The 23,430-nt window shown below is 41.1% G+C and overlaps 1 pseudogene; it reads right to left on the bottom strand.

Annotated features, from left to right (window-relative positions):
* Positions 1 to 1,037: 1,037 nt before the first annotated feature.
* LOC120249201 lies at positions 1,038 to 23,194 on the bottom strand (annotated as a pseudogene).
* Positions 23,195 to 23,430: the final 236 nt, after the last annotated feature.

Below are 23,430 nucleotides of genomic sequence, written 5' to 3'. Positions count from 1 at the left end.
TTATGAGAAGAGAGAATTTGGGATACAGAAGCACATAGGGAAAATACCATGTGATGATGGTGGTAGAGATTGGAGTGAGTTGTCTACATGTGGTAAGAACCTCTCCCTAAGGAGAAAGAAAAAAATGAAGAAGAGAGAAGAGAAGACTTCAAGGTCACCTAGATATGGGCCCAGCTGCCTACATCCCCCATGTTCTTGTAAACTGAAACAACTTAATCAGACTGCATGTTTATGTGTGTTACCATATATGGGAGACAAAGAAATAAAAAATGTATAAAAAAACTATGCCATATAATGTGGGCCACTCAGTTCTTTTGGGTACGAACCCAACTGAGCGGTGCCGGCAGAATAAAGTTGCTTCCTGGAAAGAAAAGCCTCGGTGTCACGACTCTCTGAGCGAGAATCTTGCAACATACAAGCCAATGGATCCAAGAACTGCCAGAAACAGCCAGAGGCAATGAATGATTCTCCCTTAGAGCCTTCAGGTGGAGTATGGCCCTGCTGACACCTTGAACTTGGACTTCCAGTCTCTAAAATTGGGAGAGAATAAATTTCTGTGGTTTTAACCCACCAAGATTGTAGCACTTTATTACGGCAGGTATAGGAAACTAGCACAACCTTTTCTCTTTCCCTCATTCCAGCTCCAGTCATTCCTTCTTGGTATCCCACACTCTAAACAAGCTGACCTGTGCCAGCTATTCAAATGCCTGGGCTCTCTCCCACCTATGAACCCCCAAACAACCTGCCTCTCTTAGCCGAGTAATGTTTCCATTAATGATTACCCCACCGACTCTCAATACTTCAATAACTGATAAATATCTTTCACGTGTTAGTTTAAACACATATATTTCCAGGAAGCCATCCCAATCTCTGTAAAGTATATTAGGAGCCCTATTACACGATCATTTTACATTCTGCTTGTCATGTAGTACAGTGATTCTTAACTTTGGCATGTTTCAATTTCCTCGGTAAATTTCAAAAAAAAAAAAAAAAATCCAAATCCTTGAGCCCATATCCACCTTGTTATTTAGCTGACCTCACTTGTTGATGTGGGTGAAGATCCCATTCAGATGAAGGAGGTCCCACTGGAGGTGGAGGAAATGGTGACACTTCTCTAAATACTTCTGGTGACGACTCAAAGAGGTGAAGGACACGGTGCAAAAAATTGGCATCATCTTAGAGAACCACGTTGTTACAGACAGATTGTTGATAGAAATACAGACATTGAAGGCACTGCTGAGGAGGAGGACTCAGAAGGGAATGAAGAACACGATATTGGGCACAGGAAGGAAGGGGATCCTTCGATCACAGTGTCAGAAAGCCAAGTGGGGTCGTGTCCCACAGTTATGTGGCAAACAGTATTTGTAAGTGACAGATTTGGACGTCTCGATGAGGGGTTTACCAACCAAAGTGATTAAGATACTGTTTTCTTTTTGCTGCTCATAATAAAGGGATGAGAGAGAGAGAGAGAGAGAGAGAGAGAGACTTAAACACAAGAGTCAGGTCTTGATACATATTCTCAGCCTATTCAGATTGAAAAAGATGTGGAAGTTAGGAGGGTCATCTGGGTGGCTCAGCTGGGTAAGCACTCAACTTCTGTTCCAGCCATGATCTCGAGGTTCGTGAGTTCGAGCCCCACATCAAGCAGGGATGCTCTGCACTGTTGGTGCGGAGCCTGCTTGGGATACTCTCTTTGTTTTCTTTCTCTCTGCCCTTTCCCCACTGCTCTCTTTCTCTCTCTCAGAATAAATAAACTTTAAAAAATGCTGAAGTTAGGAAATTCACTGTGTGGAAGGCTTTTGCTCATGCTTGGAAAACTCACAAGGCCAGAATTGGAGTGGACAGCCACGGAAGAGAGACCTGTACGAATAGATAGGTCTAAGGATGTGCACAAGATCCGTCCCAGGTATTCGGCAGAGGGCCCCGCAAGGCTTCAGCTCGATGAGATTGGCTTATGTGTGTGAAAGAAACATCCACAGCTGAGGGAAGACACACCCAAATGCTGAGAGTCCATGAAGTTCACATCAGGATGAGAATATTGCCTATTCCTTTTAGGTAGGATAGCAAACTTCATAACACAGGAATTTTTTTTTTTTTATAGTTCATTTATTTTTAAGACAGAGAGAGACAGAACATGAGCGGTGGAGGGGCAGAGAGAGAGGGAGACACGAATCCAAAATAGGCTCCAGGCTCCAAGCTGCCAGCACAGTACCTGATGCGGGGCTCAAACTTATGAACCGCGAGATCATGAGCGGAAGTGGGATGCTTAACCCATTGAGCCACCCGGGTGCCCCAACTCAGGAATTATTAACTAGAGTGTTCACAAAGGTTTTGGCTTAGTAGTGGTGGGGGGTAGTTAACCACAGACTAATGCTTTAATGCTTTGCTCTAAATCAGGGGAATAGAAGACACAGCATCAAGAATATAGCCAATGATATTGTAGAAGGGATGTATCAGGACAGATGGAGATGGTGGCTACGCTTGCGGTGAACGTAGCATAATGTATAAAACGCTTGTTGAATAAATTATGTTTCACACCTGAAACTAATGAAACATTTTATGTAAGCTATACTCGCCCCTTCCCGCTCGGAGACCCAAGAGAATCAAACTACTTGGGAGTAGCTGAGGCATATCCCAGAATAGTTCATCTGTAGGGGGCGCTGGGTGGCTCAGTCGGTTAAACATCCGACCTTGGCTCAGGTCACGATCAGCTGGTCGGTAGGTTTGAGCCCTGCGTTGGGCTCTGTGTTGAGAATTGAGAGCCTGGACCCTGCTCCGGATTCCGTGTCTCCCTCTCTCTGTCCCTCCCTGACTCTCTCTCTCTCTCAAATATAAACATTAAAAAAATTGGGAAAAAAAGAATATCTGTAGGAATAAAAAAATCAGGCATCTAAGTGAATCAAATCATGTCAGGCATTAAATAAATGAATTACCAGGCAAGCAAATGAGCAGAAGTATATGTCCCATGAAGAAGAGAAAAATCATCGGAGAAGAAACAGTTCACCTGAATAGTCTTATAGATCTCTTAAAGATGTGAAATTTGTAGTTAAAAAAACTCCCCCATCCTCTTAAAAAGGTAAGACGAAACAAAATAAAACATAACAAAGCAACTCTATGGGGCCAGCTGGATTCACCGGTGGATTTTATGAAAAAAAATTTTAAAGAAGAAATAATTTTAGTTCTTTTTTAAAAAATTTTTTACAAAATGTTTTTATTTATTTTTGAGAGACAGGGAGAGAGATAGAGCACGAGCAGGGGAGGGGCAGAGAGAGAGGGAGACACAGAATCTGAAGCAGGCTCCAGGCTCTGAGCTGTCAGCACAGAGCCTGACAAGGGGCTCGAACCCATGAACTGTGAGATCATGACCTGAGCTGAGGTTGGATGCTCAACCGACTCAGCCACCCAGGTGCCCCAGAAATAATTTCAGTTCTATACAAACTCTCACAGAGGGGAAAAAAAAAACACTTTGAAACCAATTCTGTAGGGTCAGGATTACTCTGATACAAAACCAAGATGACAATATTGCAAGAATAGGAAACCACAGAGCCATACCCTCGTGAGTGTAGATGCAGAATATCTCAATAAAGCTTAAGAAAACAATACCCAACATTGTAGAAAAATAATATATTATGACCGAATGGAGGGCATCCCAGAATTACAAAGGTGCTTTAACGTTTGAAAATGAATCTCTATAATTTTCCGTATTAGGACACTAAAAAACAAAAGAGAGAGAGATCATTTCAACATATCTGGCAAGTTGCATCTGTTCTTGATAAAAACTTTTAACACTGTAGTAACAAAAGGGAGTTCTTCAAACAGATAAAGGGAACCTATAGAAAATTGCAAAAGGGGGCGCCTCGGTGGCTTAGTCGGTTAAGCGTCCGACTTTCGCTTAGGTCATGATCTCGCGGTTCGTGGGTTCGAGCCCCGCGTCGGGCTCTGTGCTGACTGCCAGCTCAGAGCCTGGAGCCTGTTTCAGTCTGTGACTCCCTCTCTCTCTGACCCTCCCCTGCTCACGCTGTCTCTCTCTCTCTCCTAGAAATAAATAAAACATTAAAAAAAAAATTAAAAAAAAAAAAAAAGAAAATTGCAAAAGATCATAGTTTATACTGAAATACTGAATGCTTTCCCTCCAAAGATCAGGAATAAGGCAAGGATTTCCACTCTCATTTCTATTCTATATTGTGCTGGTGTTTCTCACCAGGGCAATAAGGCAAAGAAAGAAAAGGACACCTAGAATTAAACGGAAATTATTGGGGGATGAGCAGAAGTAGCATAGTAGGTTGTATGAGCTCAATAAATGTTTGCTGAGTGAATAAAGATTGTATTGAACTTTTGGTAAGAATGTCACACTTTTTTTTTTTTTTTTGCCTCTTTATTGCATGCGTCACTTTATGATTCTCCAGTAACACCTGAGTGTCTATTTCCAGTGCTGCCCCCATTCTGGGAATGAACTGCACTTTTAAACGTTTTTGCAGCTTTGGCAACTGAAAGTTGGCATTTCATTTTGGTGTACATTTCCTTGATCATTGATAAATTTGAGCATCTTTTCATATGATTGTTATTCAGGGGTTTTTCTACCCTGGAAATTATTTGTTCTTGCTCTTTGCTCACTTTTTGCGTTGAAGTAGAATTTTATTTATAATGGTACTTATTAAGTAGGTACACATGCGTATCTATTTACATTTGAAATTTATTTATCACGCTAATTGCCCTTTAATACTTGATAGTATTTATAATGTTTTTAAATGATTCCTGTTGATTTTTTAAAATACAAAGCCAGGGGCGCCTGGGTGGTGCAGTCGGTTAAGCGTCCGACTTCGGCTCAGGTCATGACCTTATGGTTTGTGGGTTCGAGCCCCACTTCAGGCTCTGTGCTGACGGCCAGCTCGGAGTCTGGAGCCTGCTTCAGATTCTGTGTCTCCCTCTCTCACTGCCGCTTCCCTGCTCACACTCTGTCTTTCTGTCTCTCAAAAATAAATCAACATTTAAAAAATTTAAAATATGAAACCAGGAAGCAAAGGAAAAGCAATACAATTTCAGAATTTACTTAGAAAGAGGTAAGTAATACTATTTATTACATAATCTTTCAATTTGTAAATAACTTAGATACTGAAATTTCATATATTAAATGTTTATACATACATTATTTTGAATTGTTTGAGTTATTTTGATTTGTGGTTGCACCCGCTGTTACTGTTTTGATGATTGCAGTTAAATTTTTTTTAAATGTTTATTTATTTTTTGAGAGAGAGAGAGTGAATTGGGAAGAGGTAGAGAGAAGAAGACAGAGAATCCAAAGAGGGGCTTGAACTCATGAACCACGACATCATGACCTGAGCCAAAGTCAGACACTTACACAACTGAGCCATCCAGGTGCCCCTTGATGACTGCAGTTTTACAACAAAGTCTTCCATATGCTTCATCATACACGAGCCAGCTCTATCATGGCTCCGTGGTACTCCTTTTCTAAACCTTTATTTTATTTTATTCCTTTTTCTTCGCATATATACATAATTTTTAAAATTATTTTCTTAATACAGTTTGTCAAGTTGGTTTCCATGTAACACCCAGTGCTCATCCCAACAAGTGCCCTCCTCCATGCCCATCTCCCCCCTTCCCCTCTCCGCCACCTCCTATCAACTCTCAGTTTGTTCTCGGTATTCAAGAGTCTCTCATGGTTTGCTTCCCTCCCTCTCCTTAACTAGTTTCTCCCCCTTTCCTCCCCCACGGTCCTCTGTTAAGTTTCTCCTGTTCCACTTATAAGTGAAAACATATGGTATCTGTCCTCTGCCTGACTTATTTCACTCAGCATAACACCCTCGAGTTCCATCCACATTGCTACACATGGCCAGATTTCATTCTTTCTCATTGCCATGTAGTATTCCGTCGTATAGATAAACCACATCTTCTTGATCCATTCATCAGTTGATGGACTCTGTCTCTTTTTCAAAAAGAAATGAACATTAAAAAAAGTTTAAAGTGTGATTGGCCAAAAGGCAAATGATTAGTTACTGTTCTAAAGAAATTGTTAGGTGTAATTGGATGCATCTTGGATGTGCTGAAGACAACCATGTGTCTGATTCACTCCTTGCAGACATTTGTTTTGTGAAAGCCCAAGTCTTGCTAACAACATTTTGTCGGACTCAGTTCTAAACACCCTCATGCTGACTTCAGGAAATCCCTTGGCTTTCAGTGGAAAATGAATTATTTTCACATGGGGCAGGTAAGATCAAGGTAATTCCTCCAGAATGGAGGGAAAACCACCTCTCTCTAAACTCTTTCCTCTCTCACCTTGGGGGCAAAAAGGTGTTGACCAGCATGGAAATTCCCACCAGGAACATGAACAATATCTGGCTTATCCGATGTCCCATATGATTTGTTGTCAAGAGACACATATCTGGATGCCTTGAGGGCAAGAGCTCTTAAGAGAATCTGGAGCACGAAAATATTGTTCCCCAAATGCTGTAGGTTGAGTATCAGGCCATAAAAGGGTACAGTGAGTGCCAATCTGCAGTGAATAAAAGGAGTAGACATGTTTCATAAAGCTTAGAGCCCAAGAGACGTTCCCTAGGATTTCTAAGACAAGCCTTAACAATTGATGACAGTTTTAGCTGGTGGTTTATGGTCTGTGTTAAAGAAAACAGCTCATCTGTTTTATAGAACTTTAAAAAAAATCTGGCAGTTATTTTACCAGCAAAAATGGGTTTCTTCAGGAATAGCAGAGAATCGCAATCTGGGACAAGCAAGCTATGGCAAAACCATAGGGATGTCCAATAAGGAAAGGAGAGGAATGTTCTTTTAAGGAGAAGAAGGAGGAGGTGGAGACAGTTTGTTTAGAATCAAGTCCACTGAAGAAAGCAAGAGTTTGGAGTGATGACGTTTTCTCATTGGCTGAGTTGCAGGGTGGCCAATCTCTTATCAAAAATGCAATGTACATCTTTCACTGTTGGAGCCTGTAAGTGGTGATTCTTTCCTGTTGAGGTTCTACTGTTGACAATTCTTCCTGTAACTGACGTCAAGTGGTACAGCTCCCCCTTGCACCCTCCCCTTGTGGCGTCCTGAGTCCACATTAGTGAGGGTTCCCTTTATTAATTTTCAAAAGACTTTTTATTTTTAAGGCAATGATCTTAAAGTAACATAAAATTACCGTGGAACATGACGTTGAATTGGGCTCTTTATGGTGATGGTTTCTACTGAGGCCCCGAGAAAGGAGATGATAAATACATACATATTCGAGTGAAAATTATAAAACCACCCTTGCAGAAAAAAGTAATATGAAATGTGAGCTCATCACTCAACTGGATGGTATAAAGTGCTGAAAATGATAGTGCTAGATGTTGAAAGTTAGGAAATGGTTTCTTGCAGAAGTTCAACATCATATGAATCTTTTTCTTTTTCTCGCCAGCATGGAGGTCTTCTTTACCTCAATCCGAGTGAGGGAAGCTTCAAGGACATTGTAAGGGGAGAGCCTGATATGTGTTTCCTGGACTGAAGAGTACAGTGGCATGACATTTCTAAGTAATCTAAGAGCTGGAAGCAGTTAGCGCTTAGCCTGAAGCCTGAGAGTTGAGGCACAGAGACTGCCATCTAATAATATTTCCAGTAACATAAGCAAGGATCCATGAATTTGCTAATAGATTAGTTTAGGTTCTAGAAGGCAGAGCAGGTCTGGAGTCATTTTAATTCTTGTGTGGGAAGAGGGAGGGGAAAAGGGAGTTGGAGTGGGCAAAGTGACCAATAATACGGCAATGCATGGCCAAATTTGCAGAACCTGGATGTATGCAAGATGTATGCGGGAGCCAGAGGGAAATGCATGTCTTATATGGTAGGAGATGGGGTTAAATGCCAAGTGGTTCCAATGGAAAGCTTTTGAGAACCTACAGAAAGGTACTTCAAGGAAAGGGGTCTGCTTTGATCATCTGCCATGTCTAGCTCCTAACACCTGTCCTTCCTATTGACCCTTCTTTCCCAAACTGAGTATGTGGAATTCAGAACCCTGGCCCATAAATTAGAGGGACGGAGAGGGAGCACAGCACATCTAAGTGGAGAAATAGTCAACAGTACCTTTTTCCCAGTTGCCTTATCAATGCCCAACACTTCCAAGGGAGGCTCGAACTAGGGAAGCAGAGAAGGTGTAACTCTGAATGAAGGCCTCAGGTTTAACTTTTATTCTTGGCTGGGGTATAAATGTTTAGTTACTAAAATGAAGCTATTCTTGGGGCGCCTGGGTGGCTTAGTCGGTTAAGCGTCCAACTTTCGTTTAGGTCATGATCTCGCGGTTCGTGGGTTCGAGCCCTGCGTCGGGCTCTGTGCTGGCTGCCAGCTCAGAGCCTGGAGTCTGTTTCAGAGTCTGTATCTCCCTCTCTCTCTGACCCTCCCCTGCTCACGTTGTCTCTCTCTCTCTCCTAGAAATAAATAAAAAATATTAAAAAATAAAATAAAATGAAGCTATTCTTGTGAGTGAAAGGATGGGGGATTTTTTCATTACTGCATGTGGCTTGTCAGAGGTTTCATCTAGAGATAGGAGAAGAACCACAGAGCAGGTTTAAGAAGAAAGGTGAGGAGATGTGAGGTAAGGATTATTCTTTTTTAATTTTTTTTAAAAAAAAATTTTTTTTAAATCTTTTATTTATTTCTAGGAGAGAGAGAGAGACAGCATGAGCAGGGGAGGGTCAGAGAGAGAGGGAGTGACAGACTCTGAAACAGGCTCCAGGCTCTGAGCTGGCAGTCAGCACAGAGCCCGACGCGGGGCTTGAACCCATGAACCGCGAGATCATGACCTAAGCGAAAGTCGGACGCCTAACCGACTAAGCCACCCAGGCGCCCCAATGGCTTTCCTGAAAACGGGTCCACTTTATGGTTTCATTCAGAGCAATCTTCTAGGTTTGCCAGAAAATCTGTCTCCCTTCATGATTCGGTACATACGGTTAAAGCAGAGAAGAAAAATTAGGGGTATGTTGTCGGAGTATGATTTGTGCCTGGCCAGATGCTACGAAAAGTGAAGTATACTGGTTGGAAAGGAGTTAGATTTAGAGTAGAAACTCTCAGGGGCGCCTGGGTGGCTCAGTCAGTTAAGCATCCGACTTCGGCTCAGGTCATGATCTCACAGTCTGTGAGTTCGAGCCCCGCGTTGGGCTCTGTGCTGACAGCTCAGAGCCTGGAGCTTGCTTCATGTTCTGTGTCTCCCTCTCTCTCTCCCCTTCCCCCATTTGCTCTCTGTCTGTCTCTCAAAATAAAATAAAGATATAAAATTTTTAAAAAAATATATAAATAAATAAAAATAGAGTAGACACTCTTAGGGTGCCTGGGTGGCTCCGTCATTAAGCATCTGGCTTTGGCTCAGATCATGATCTCATGGTTCAAGAGTTCAAGCCTCACGTCAGGCTCCGTGTAGACAGCTGAGTCTGAAGCCTACTTTGAATTCTGTGTCTCCTTCTGTCTCTGCTCTCTATCTCTCTCTCAAAAGTAAATAAACATTAAAAAAGTAGAGTTAGATACTCTTGCTTTTTCTGCACTGAGGATGAGATTAGCTGTGGATCTTTCACGTATGGCCTTTATGATGTTGAGGGTTTTTATCAAGAATGCATCTGTATTTTGTCAAATACTTTTTCTGCATCCATTGACAGGTATCCTTTCTTTTATTCATTTGATAAATCATGTTGATTGAATTGTGAATTGAACCAGCCCAACCCAGGAATAAATCCCACTTGATCATGGTGAATAATTCTTTTAGAGTTGGACAAACCTGCCTTGGCATTTTAGCCTTGCCACTTGATAGCTGAGATATTAATCTCAGGGCCTCAGTTTCCTCACCATTTAAAAATGAGATTAGCACCTCTCACAGGGGTTATCTAAAGATTACCCGGAGTCACACATGTAAATATGAAATGTATCCAGCAGAGGGGCAGACACTTATTATTTTTCAAAATAATATTATTTCTGAAACCAAACCCACAGTGATTCAGTGCAGGGGATGACAGCCTTTTCCTCAACAGCTCCAGAAAGTAAATATTTTAGGCTGGGTAGGCAATAGTTTCAGTCACAGTTGCTCAGGTATGATATAGTAGCACAAAAGAAGTCACAGACACCACATAAACAAACTACATGTATGTGACTATGTTCTAACAAGATCTTACTCGCAAAAACACGTGTTAGTTTGGATTTGACTCCCAGGTCATTATTTGCTAATCCCTGATTTAGCTGAATCTATTGTATGCTGTTCAGACACCCCATTTGGGACTAAGGGACTCACATCTCCAATGTTTGGGGATGTTGCTGGTTCATGGTTCTCTGCTGTGGCCTTCTCTGGGATGCAATGGTATAAAAAAAATGAAGCATTTAGGGATAAACTTAACATCAGGTGCCATGTTGGTGCAATGTAGGGCCGTAAGTAGTTTTCATGACTAAGAGAGTTCTTGAGTAAGCCATGTCAGGATCTGGCTTCCAGAAAGAGAAAGAAAAAGAAAGAAAGAAAGAAGGAAAGAAAGAAAGAAAGAAAGAAAGAAAGAAAGAAAGAAAGAAAGAAAGAAAGAAAGAAAGGAAGGAGGGAAGGAAGGAAGGAAGGAAGGAAGGAAGGAAGGAAGGAAGGAAGAAAGAAAGGAAGAAAGGAAGGAAGAAAGGAAGGAAGGAAGAAAGAAAGAAAGGAAGAAAGAAAGAAAGGAAGAAAGGAAGAAAGAAAGAAGGAAAGAAAGAAAGGAAGGAAGGAAGGAAGGAAGAAAGAAAGGAAGAAAGAAAGAAAGGAAGAAAGAAAGAAAGAAGGAAAGAAAGAAAGAAAGAAAGAAAGGAAGGAAGGAAGAAAGGAAGAAAGAAAGAAAGAAACAAAGATTTCTTAGAGACTATCTTACTGAGGCACAATTTTGGTACTTTTTTTTATTAAAAATTTTTTTTTAATGTTTATTTATTTTTGAAAGAGAGAGAAAGAGCATGAGTGGGGAAGGGGCAGAGAGAGAGGAGACACAGAATTCGAAGCAGGCTCCAGGCTCCGGGCTGTTAGTACAGAGTCCAAAGTGAGGCTCAAACCTAGGAACCATGAGATCATGACCTGAGCCAAAGTCTGATGCTTAACCGACTGTGCCACCCAGGCGCCCTAAGGTACTTTCTAATGAGGAGATTGTAAATGACAAAAGAAAAAGGACTTTTATATATTTGTTCTGTTTTATGTATTTATATGTTCCATATCTACATTGTGTAGAATAGCATTTAGCTTATGTTTGGTCCTCAATAAGTATTTATTAAATTAGTGAATAAATGCATGAAGGCTATAAAATCTTATGTCTTTGAATTCACTATACTATCTTCTGCATGGTGATTGTCTTTCCTTTTTTTTTTTTTTTTTAAGATTTTATTTTTAAGTAATCTCTATAACCAGTATGGGGCTCGAACTTATAACCCTGAGATCAAGAGTTGCTTGTGCTGAGCCAGCCAGGTGCCTCAAGTTGCCTTTCTTTTTACTGACTTTTTTTATTTTCTCCTTAATGGGACCATGAGTTAGTGAAGTGAGAAATGAATTGTGTCTTGACTGCTTTCCCTTGCATGGAAAGGGCCTGTCTATTTAAACAATTACGTGCACTTCTGCTGTTAGTTGAGTTGCAATATCTGTATCCAAGTCCATGACAAAGGTAAGATATATTTGTTTTCAATGTTTTTCCCTCTACAGTAGTGAACCCACAGGGAACCATGACAGAGGGGTGTCGTAGACCCTAAGTCTAAAGTTCTCTCTCAGCCAATGAGAGAGTGGACGCAGGGTTAAAATAGGAGAGAGAGATGGCTAATGTCTGGGAAAAGACAAGAGCTCCGAATAAGGGTCCTTGGCATGTTTTTATTAGGATCAGAAGGCTTGCAAACATAGTGATGGACGTGCACAAAGAGACAATGAATCTGTGAACATTAACTTGTGTACATGAGGGAAAGGGGATATTGAAGATTAGGGGTTAGGGGTTTGGGTTAATACAAAACAAAATCCTGGCACCTGGCGATTGATCAGGCAGAGGTTGTTGGCAGTGGAAGTAAGGCCCCACCTCTGTTTGTCTGAGCTAGCCTGGGGGATGGGACAGAACAGGGGAAATGACCTCAGGGATAACAAGGCACCTTTTCTTTTGCTAATCATCTCTGCTCTGGGCTACTTTAGCCCAATTTACCTGTTTTTCTAACTTGGCCCTTTCTTCCTGTGAAAACAGCTTTCTGCTATAGTACCAAGTTGGGGGGCACTTTACCCTGAATACCTGATCTTTTTTATATCATATACCTATGTATTTGGGACCTTTGCCCCTCCCTGCTTTATACTGGGTGCCTTTGCACTTCCTTATTCTTGGTTATTATCTTGTTTACCCAAACTCGGGTGGGAGCATCCAATGGCTTTGTAATTCTTTATGCCTTGTTAATCCATTGGTGTAAGCCTGTGGGGTTCCTAATCTTATTCTCCACAGAGGTGTAAGGCCCCAGTCACGGTCTTCTAGTTCTGGGCCAGTAGTCACCACAGAAACTCAGACTAATGTGACGATCAGGTCATGTCTTCGTCTCATCTCAATAACCCACTCCCCCTTCCAGATCACCTCAGGGTCAGGGTCTCTTTAGGGTCCTTTTCTCAATTTATGTGTGCAATTCTTCTAGGTTCCTTTAAGCTTTCATTGAACTGATCAGTAATAATCAGCCACCTTGCAGATTCCACTACTCTCCTCATGAAAGAAGACGACACAAGGGCAGTAAATAATTGCTTATCTTTCACATAACCTTTAACCTCAGCCTCTTTCCCTCTTCCATCTAATACAGACCAAATGCTCAGGTTTTACTCTTGATCTCATTAGGAAAAACAAAGCAACAGCAGGAAAATATTGGAGGGTGCCCTCAGGCAGTATATGGGGCAGGATATGGAATGCAGGCTATGGACTCAGAGTCAGATCAGCACCACTGCTTATCTCCAGTTAGATTTATCAAAAAGCACATAAAAGTGGATTTTGAAGATCTCTCATTTAAAAAAAAATTTATTTGTTTATTTATTTATTTTGAGAGATCAGAGAGAAAGCAGGGGAGGGGCAGAGAGGAAGACACACAGAATCCGAAGCAGGCTCCAGGCTCCGAGCTGTCAGCACAGAGCCCTATGTGGGGCTCGAACTCACGAAGTGTGAGATGATGATCTGAGCCAAAGTTGGATGCTTAACCAACTGAGCCACCCAGGCACCGCAAACATCTCTCATTTTTATAGGTCCCTTTCATGGACCTAGGAAGAGCCATAAGAAATTGTATTCACAATTTGTATCATGTTTTTCTTAAAAGAAGCCCTCCAAATTATGGTAAGTTTCTGCTCTAAAAACTTTGAACTTCTGTTTCTACTATGTATATTGGAAATTTCCTGCATGGGCAAGTTAGTTTTCCTGTATCTGTCGAGGCGAGGAGCTTCCTCTTCTGCTCTCTTATTGACATCACTCACTCATTATTTTTTCAAATATAGTTTCTACCCTTTATTCTGCTCTCTTCTTCTGGGACTCCCATTATACATATATTGGTACATCTGATGGGGGGTCCCATCAGTGTCTGAGGCTCTGTTTATTTTTCTTCGTTCTTTTTTTCTTTCCAAAATTGTATTTAAATTCAAGTTAGTTAACATATAGTGTAGTATTTATTTCAAGAGTAGAGTTTAGTGACTCATTACAAGTGTTCATCACAAGTGCCATCTTTAATGCCCATCACCCCTGCCCACCGCCCTCCATCAACCCTCAGTTTGTTCTCTATTGTTAAGAGTCTCTTATGGTTTGCCTCCCTCTCCATTTCTATCTTATCTTATTTTTCCTTCCCCTATGTTCATCTGTTTTGTTTCTTAAATTCCACACGAGTGAAATCATATGGTATTTTCTCGGACTGACGTATTTTATTTAGCATTATACACTCTAGTTCTTTTTTTACGTTCCTTGAACTGGAAAATCTCAGTTGACCTCTCTTTAAATCCGTTGCTTATTTTCTGCCTGCTCAAATCTGCTCTTGAGCCCTTCTAGTGAATTTTTCACTTCAGTTATATGTTTCAACTCCAAAATGTTAATTTTTAAAGAAATAATTTTTATCTTGGAGCGCCTGGGTGGCTCATTGGGTTAAGTGTCTGACTTTGGCTCAGGTCATGATCTCACATTTCATGAGTTCGAGCCCCGCATTGGGCTCTGTGCTGACAGCTCAGAGCCTGGAGCCTGCTTCGGATTCTGTGTCTCCCTCCCTCGCTTCCCCACTTGCACTCTGTCTCTCTTTCTCTCTCAAAAATAAACATAAAAAATAATTTCTATCTTTACTCATATTCTCTTTTTGGTGCGGCATCTTTCTCATTTTTCCTTTAGTTCTTTAACTTTTGAGGATATTTTAAATCTTGAGAATATTTAATATAGCAGATTTACATCTCTGTCTAGCAAGCCAACATCCGTGTTTTCTCAGGTACAGTTTATATTTGTTGCTTGTTTGTTTGTTTGTTTCCTGTGTAGGAGTCATACTTTCTTGTTTCTTTGCATGGCTCAGAACTTTTGTTGAAAACTGGATCTTTTATTTTTTTAATTTTTAAAATTTAAAAAGTATTTATTTATTTAGTAGGCTCCACACCCAGTGTGGAGCCCAATGTGGGACTTGAACTTATGACCCTGACATCAATATCTGCGCTGAGATCAAGACTCAGATGCTCAACTGATTGAACCACCCAGGCGCCCCTAAAAAGTTTTTATTTAAATGACACATGGCGGTCATCACAACAAGCACACTCCTTAATCCCCATCACCTATTTAGCCCATCTTCCCCATCTCCCTTCTGGTAATCATCAGTTTGCTCTTTATGAAAACTGGCTCTTTTAAATAATACAATGTGGCAATTCTAGAAAGCAGATTCTTCCCCATTTTCCAGTATTTGTTGTTGTTGCTTGTTGTACTGGATGTTTGTTTGGTTGGTGAGTTTTGTGAACTAATTCTGTAAAACTGTATCCTTCTTGTATGGCCACTGATGTCTGTACTTGGTTAGCTTGGTGGTCAGCTAATGAATTAATGACCTGCAATCAATAAATCTCTTGTACTTAACTGAGATGCGTTGAGTATGTTTTGGGCATGGCTTTAGCACTCAGCCAGGGCGGTTTGATCTCTGTCTTTGCCTTCACTTACTGCTTGTACAGACCCTCCAGGTCGTCCAACTGTGAGAGTTTAGCATGTTTTCTAGACTCTGATGAGGATGTACACGGCTGTACACACGTGCATGACCTTCTAGACTCCTAAGGAATATATTGGAGCTTTTTTTTTTTAAAGTTGTTTGCTTTTATTTATTTATTTTAATGTTTTATTTATTTCTAGGAGAGAGAGAGAGAGAGACAGCGTGAGCAGGGGAGGGTCAGAAAGAGAGGGAGTCACAGACTGAAACAGGCTCCAGGCTCTGAGGTGGCAGTCAGCACAGAGCCCAACGCGGGGCTTGAACCCACAAACTGCGAGATCATGACCTAAGCGAAAGTCAGACGCCTAACCGACTAAGCCACCCAGGCGCCCCTATATTGGAGCTTTTCTAAGCTGCTATAGATGTTTTGTGCCTCGCCTCATTTTAAGCTGTTTTGTTAGCGTCTTGTTTCCTCAATTGTCATCCATCAACTCAGACAACCTGTGACCTCAAATCACTTGCCAGTATATAGTTTCAGCAAGTGCCCCTTGGGGACAGGCCTTTTGTATGAGTCAAATACAGAAGGCAAAAGTGAATGCTAGTGAAGAGGAACGAAGGCCCAGATGGATACATCATACATAGTGAACGGGTTTGGGTACGTTTAAAATGTGACAGGAAAAGAGGTCAAGCCCAGAGAACTTGAGTAATCAGGTATCAGAGTGACAGTACAAGTCATGGGGATGTAAAATGGTGATCACATGGTGAGTTATTGCTTTAGGCAGGGTTGAACCTACTTGATATCATGAGTATCTAGCTGCATTTCTTTCCTGAGTTACCTCTCCCACTCATAATGATAAAAATATTTATATGCTAATAACACACAGCCTTGACCTCGTCTGTGACCTTAATATCCATAAATGGACGTATCTGCCTGAACTTCCATATGCATGTCTGTTAGGGAACTCCAACTCAGGAGATCAAAAGAGACATCTTGATTATCTTCCCCAATTTGCTTCTATACTAGTATTCTCCCATCTCATACACTGGCATCAGAATTTACTTCTTTGTTCCGGCCAGAAGCCTCTATCCCCTTGGATACATCTATTTCTCTCACTAGAAGCTCCCCAATAGTAAAATAATAATAATAATAATTGAAAGCACTACCAAGTCTTATTGCCTCTACCTCTAAAACATTTCCCCAATCCAGCTACATCTTCTCATCTTCATGGACACCTCTTAAATTTACTCCCCTGTCATTTCTTCTCTGGACTATTTCAATAGTCTCCTGGATGGTTCCTGTTACTCCTCAGTGGAGAAGAGTGACCTTTAAAAGGCCATGTTATGGGGCGCCTGGGTGGCTCAGTCGGTTGGGCATCTGACTTCAGCTTAGGTCATGAACTCATGGTTTGTGAGTCTGAGCCCTGCGTCAGACTCTGTGCTGACAGCTCAGAGCCTGGAGCCTGTCTTGGATTCTGTGTCTCCCTCTCTCTCTGCCCCTCACACGCTCACATTCTGTCTCTCTGTCTCAAAAATAAACATTAAAAAATTTAAAAAAAAATAAAAGGCCATGTTATAAAATTTCCCTTAAAAATAATAAAGTCCGGGATATGGGGTAAGAGTAAACAAGGAGTCAGGGAAGAGGTCTTTGAGGAGGTAATATTTGAATTTGAGAAATTAGAAGGTATAGGATGAGCAATGTATAGGGAAGAGAGTATTTGGAGCGGAAGAAATGGCAAGTGTAAAAGCTGTGAAGTGGAAACCAGCTTGATGTTCTGAAGATTTAGCATGGAACCTGAGAAGATGATAAGAGACAAGGTAAGAAAGGGCAGATCTGGCAGGGGCCAGATCTCATGCCTGGCAGGATTTAGTAAGAAACTTGGATTTTAGGGGCACATGGGTGGCTCAGTCAGTTAAGCGTCTGACTCTTGATTTCGGCTCAGGTCATGAGCTCATGGTTTGTGGGATCGAGCCCCATGTCAGGCCCTCCACAGGCAGCGCGGAGCCTGCTTGCAATTCTCTCTCTCCCTCTCATCTGCCCCTCCCCTGCTCTCTCTTTCTTTCTCTCAAAAGTAAATAAATAACCATTACCAAAAAAGAAACTTGTATTTTATTCTAAGTAACTTGGAATATCATTGGAGTGCCACCGGGATCCTGGGGTAAGAGACAGAAAGAAATTCAAGCTTGAAAAGCCCGGTAAATGGATGGAATGTGTAACATTAACAATAGTCAAATGCTTACAGGTGGTGCCTTTCAAAGGCGGGACCTACACATTCTCATAAGTTTTCTAATAGAAACTAGATGGTTATTCATCAGAAGCATAGAGCTACTTTCATCTGATGGGGAGTAGAACTCAATAACTTCAAAGTTCCTTTGTATATCTTGTAAAATATCCTTTCCTATTTAAGATCTGGTAAGATTATCTGAGCCAAAGGTATTGAAATCAACAGTCTTACAACTGGTCTTCCGGCTGCCACTGTTAACCTCTTTCTCAATTGTCCTTCCAACCCAACTGTTGATTCCCCATTATTATTATGTCTCTTACTAAACATTTCATGGAGGTTTAGCTGGAGTCTGAGCATTGGGGACAGTGATACATACTGGTCCAGAGGCTGGACTCTGATCTGAAGTTCTGCATAGGTAACGTTTAACTGCGATCAACTCAAAGGTCACAATTTTTAGTTAACACTACCAAGTGACATTGGGCTGGTGGATGTTCAGGGGCGTATAAAATTCCCTTTGTGCCCTCATGGGTGACAGTAATGGTTGAACGCCTCCTTCAAAAGGAGCTTGGCCAAGATTTAGGAAGTCCCAAACTTCTCATTTCCCCAAGCCGTGTCATCCTGTGTTCCCAATATTATTTACTTTATATGGTTACAAATATTATCTATTAAAGACATTTTACAGAGATCAGCACAATAATAATTGAAACCACAATTATAAGCACAGGTGATAAGCGCAATATCTTACCATCCTGTCTGTGCCACATTGCTACACAACCCAGATGCACACCTGCATTGTAGGTATGCAGTGATGGCCAGTCTGGCAGTGTTCAGAACCATTTGTCTTACTGGTCTAGGTAGTTCAGAACACTTCCAAGGCCAATTATTACTAATAATATTAATAATAATATTTCACAAATTTGCGCTTTCAAACACGTAGGTGCTTTCTGCCTCAAAACCTTGTCCTCTCCTTTCATTGAAATAACTCCTAGTTATACACCTTGTATCTTGGTATCAGCTTTGAAAATCCATCCCTGAAACTTCTTTGAATCTGATTTGGCTTCCTTTCTCTGACCTCCTTCATGCAATAGAAGGAACCCATTTATCACACCACACTACCCCTTATCAAGTACTCTTATTAAGTTGTGGCTCCCTAGAGTCAGAGATAGAGTTCAGCACATAGCACAATGCAGAACCTATAGTTAGAGCTCAGTAAAGGTTTCTTTTTTTAAAATTTAAATTCTAGTTAGTTACCATACAGTGCAATATTGTTTTCAGGAGCAGGATTCAGTGATTCATCATTTACATACATACCCAGTGTTCATCCCAACAAATGCCCTCCTTACTACCCATTACTCATTCTAGCCCATCTTCCACCCATCTCCCTCCATCAACCCTCAGTTTGTTCTCTAATGAGTCTTTTGTGGTTTGTTTCCCTCTTCTCTTTTTCTCCCTGCCCCTTCTCTAGAATAAACCTAACTAAAGAGGTGAAAGATCCGTGCTCTGAAAACTAGTGAACACTTAGGAAAGAAATCGAAGAGGACACAAAGAAATGGAAAAGCACGCTATGCTCATGGATTGGAAGAACAAACATTGTTAAAATGTCTATACTACAATCTATACATTTAATGCAGTCCCTATCAAAATACCACCAGCATTTCTCACAGAGCTTGAGCTCAGCAGAAGATTCTAAAAAAAAAAAAAAAAGGAATGAGGACAACATTGAGCTGATAAGAAAAGTAACACTCACCTCTCTGAAAAATGGCCATATATCACACTATCCTGCAGTGCCCCAGCCATAAATTGGGCCACTGATTTCCATGACTGAGATTCACATACTAGTTCCCACTGGAAGAGGAGGAAAGTAGCACAGCAGTTTTAGAAGAATTAAAACCCTTTAGTGGACATTGACCCCAAACTCCTACATGTGATGGATAGGATCCTCTCCCATGTGGTCCTGACTGTCTCCAACCACTCTCCCCTGGTGTCTCACAGCTACAATGCTGAGCTTGCTTCAATACTTCAAACGAGGTTGGTTCACTCTTGTGCCTCGTATCCTTCGAATCATTTGCATCCATGTGCCTGTATATCTTTATTCATTTTCCTCTTAGACCACTAATTCCCTTTGTTGCACTAACTTATACACATCTTCAGGTACTGTCTCAAACATATATATATATATATATATATATATATATATATTTAAGAAACCTACTCTCATCCTATAGGTAATACGGAAGCCCTGCCTTGGACTTCACTTAGCAATCTATATTCAGCTTTACAGTAACTCTCATCTTTGGCCACACATCAAATCCCTTGAGGAAGTTTAGAAAATGCTGATGCGTGGATCCTTTGCCCAGAAGTTCTGATTTACTCTACTCTGGAAATCAGTTTTCAATGAGTATTGAGAACCACTGATCTAGTGTAACATTACTTAAAACAATTTTTTAAAAAATTTACTTCTGAGAGAGAGAGAGAAACAGTGTGAGGAGGGGAGGGTCAGAGAGAGAGGGAGACACAGAATCTGAAACAGGCTCTAGGCTCTGAGCCAGCAGTCAGCACAGAGCCCGACGCGGGGCTCAAACCCACAAACTGTGAGATCATGACCTGAGCCAAAGTCGGATGCTTAACCGACTGAGCCACCCAGGCGCCCCTAAAACAATTTTTTTTGTTTATTTATTTTTGAGAGTGAGTGAGAGTGAGGGAGGGGTAGAGAGAGAGAGACACACACACACACAGGATCTGAAGCAGGCTCCAGGCTCTGAGCTAGCCTCAACGTGAGGCTGGAGCCCACGAATCATGAGATCATGACCTGCGCTGAAATCTGGTGCTTAACCAGCTGAGCCACCCAGGTGCCCATAGCATAATATTACTTTTTAAATTGTAGGTCTCTCTCACTAGATTGAATGATGTAATAGCAGGCACATGGTTAGATTGTTCATTAACCTCAATACCAATACTCATGACTGTCATAGTATAGATAGTAATTCTAAACACTTTGATCATATAAGTGGAAGATTTAAATGGGACTTCTTCAACTACAATGGTGGCAGGGAATAAGCTTTGGTCATATACCGAGCCATCCACACAGGGCTTTATGTCTGGCCACTTGTGTTGTGGAAGGTCCCATTCAGGTGAAGGAGCTGCCCCTGGCGATGGATGAAGTGATGGCATTTCTCTGGCCTCATGTTTGAGTCCAGTGGGATGGAGATTCTCAGGAGGACATCTTGGCTGAAGATCCCAGTGTTTTTAGCAGAGATAGTGTCATTGTCAAGGATGCAGACCCAGCAGCAGTGACCAGGGATGGCTGCAGTGAAGTTCTCCAATAATATATGAGTGTACACTACAGGGCTAGAGATACAAAAGAAAATTATCTGAAGGATCTGGAATCTCCCCAGGCCTCCAACTTGATCCAGGAGGCCCTGGAAGGCCACAGAGTCTGAAGAGTTGATCTGTAAGAGAGCGCACAATGACTTTACTGAAATAAGTTCGAAGGGAGAGAATATTTCCTTTCATTACATCACATTACATTTCCTTTCAAAATTCACACTAAGTGAATTTTTTTAAGTGATTATTTATTTTGAGAGGGAGAGAGAGAGAGAGCGAGAGAGAGAGAGCACATGCACTAGTGAAGGAGGGGCAGGGAGAATGGGAGAGAGAATTCCAAGCAGGTTCCCTGCTGAAAGCATAGAGCTGGACAGGGGCCTTGAACCCAGGAACCATGAGATCATGACCTGAGTTGAAATCAAGAGTCGGAAGCTGGACCGACTGAGCCACTGAGGCGCCCCCACACTAAGTGCATATTGATACACCTCTTCGGCACCTAACCTAAAACACACCTGTTCAATGACCTGCTATTATTTTTAGAAAAGGGATGTATGGAGGCTCAAAGGTGAATTGCTTTGTGATATTCCTGTGCAAAGAGTAGAGAGCAGGAATTTGCCTTAATTAGAACTGAATTTATTTAAAGATTAAAGAAATCCATCCTTAGTTAAATTAAAGCAAAGTGGAATGTTGTGAAAGAATGCTAACTTTTGGTAACTGAAGTTCTGCTACAGTTTAAATCATACTGTAACAGGGATTTTAAGATTTTTGAAAGGAGGAAATTTAAAATGGAGGGAGGAAATAGTATTTTTCTGTAATCCAGATTTACTGAGTCATCCAAATAGCATTTTAGACTAATGTTCTTTGTTATTGCTATAAATAAGCCAATGTCATGTGTTTATATGTATTTGTGTATTATATTTTTATTTATAAGTTTATAAATGAAACATGAGGTCAGTGCTTCAAGGTCTTATAATCCAGTTAATAAGAGATAGGTACATAAATAATTACACTGCAATGTCGTAAGATAATTCTAAGGGATATACACAATGTGGAAAACCAAAAAGGACAATGTTTAATGCTTCTCAGGGAGATGCCATGGATCAAGGAAATGGTCCTTTTTTTTTTTTTTTTTTTTTTACAAATAGTTTATTGTCAAATTGGTTTTCATATAACACCCAGTGCTCATCCCCACAAGTGCCCTCCCCCATGCCCATCTCCCCACTCCCCACCACATCCATCAGTCCTCAGTTTGTTTCTCAGCATTCAAGAGTCTCTCATGGTTTGCCTCGCTCCCTTTCCCCCACCATTCCCCCCCTTATTCTCCCCCATGGTCCTCAGTTAAGTTCCTCTTAATCCTCCTATACATGCAAACATGTGATATTTGTCCTTCTCTGCCTGACTTATTTCGCTCAGCATAACACCCTCAAGGTCCATCCATGTTGCTACACATGGCCAGATTTCATTGTTTCTCATTGCCATGTAGTATTCCATGGTATAGATAAACCACATCTTCTTGATCCATTTGTCCGTTGATGGACACTTAGGCTCTTTCCATGTTTTGGCTGTTGTTGAGAGTGCTATGAACATTGGGGTACATGTGCTCCTATGCATCAGCACTCCTGTATCCCTTGGGTAAATTCCTAGCAGTGCTATTGCTGGGTCATAGGGGAGTTCTATTGTTAGTTTCCTGAGGAACCTCCACACTGTTTTCCAGAGGGGCTGCACCAGTTTACATTCCCACCAACAGTGTAGGAGGGTGCCCATTTCTTCACATCCTCGCCAGCATCTAGAGTTCTCTGATTTGCTCATTTTAGCCACTCTGACTGGCGTGAGGTGGTATCTCAGTGTGGTTTTGATTTGTATTTCCCTGATGAGGAGGGATGCTGAGCATCATTTCATGTGTCTGTTGGGCATAGGAAATGGTCTTTATAGAAGTGAACTTTTAACTACTCTTGAAGGTTCTTGAGACAATAAAGCAGTGGGTGAACAATTGAAAAAGAAAACCAATTTCTAACCAACAGAATAATAAGCCTACAGTGATAGAAAATATAAGTAATATCTGTGCCCTTACAAGATATTCAAAAGCTGGAAGATACAGAGTATACAAGGCAATAATGAAAGAAGGTAGGTTGATTTAAAAAAATCTTTAGAATTTATTCTGCAGACTAGGGTTTCTTATTCTTTTGTATTTATTTTTTAAGTTTTTATTTAAAATTCAGTTAGTTAACATACAGCATAATATTAGTGGCAAGTGCACAATATAGTAATTCAACAGTTCCATACTTCACCTGGTACTTACCATGACAATCCTTAATCCCCATCACCTATTTTACCCATCCCTTGCCCACCTCCTCTCTGATAACCCTCTGTTTGTTCTCTATAGTTAAGAATCTGTTTCTTGGTTTGCCTATTTCTATTTTTTCCTCTTTGCTCATCTGTTTTGTTTCTTAAATTCCACAGATGAGTGAGATAATATGGTATTTGTCTTTCCCTGACTGACGTATTTTGCCTAGCATAATACTCTCTAGCTCTACCCACGTCATTGCTTTTATGGACACTGTTTCCATAATTTGGCTATTATAGAGAATGCTGCTATAAACATCGGGGTGCATCTATCCCTTTAAATCAGTATTTTTGTATTCTTTGGGTAAATACCCAGTAGTGCAATTGCTGGATTGTAGGGTAGTTCTATTTATAGTTTCTTGAGAAAACTCTGTACTGTTTTCCAGAGTGGCTGCACCAGTTTGCATTTTCACCAACAGTGCAAGGAGGCTCCCCT

The sequence above is a fragment of the Hyaena hyaena genome, unplaced genomic scaffold, assembly GCF_003009895.1.
Source record: "Hyaena hyaena isolate Hyena2069 unplaced genomic scaffold, ASM300989v1 scaffold_632, whole genome shotgun sequence".
Taxonomy (NCBI): domain Eukaryota; kingdom Metazoa; phylum Chordata; class Mammalia; order Carnivora; family Hyaenidae; genus Hyaena; species Hyaena hyaena.
Note: the sequence above shows the minus strand (reverse complement) of the source record. Positions and strands in the feature narration are given on the sequence as shown.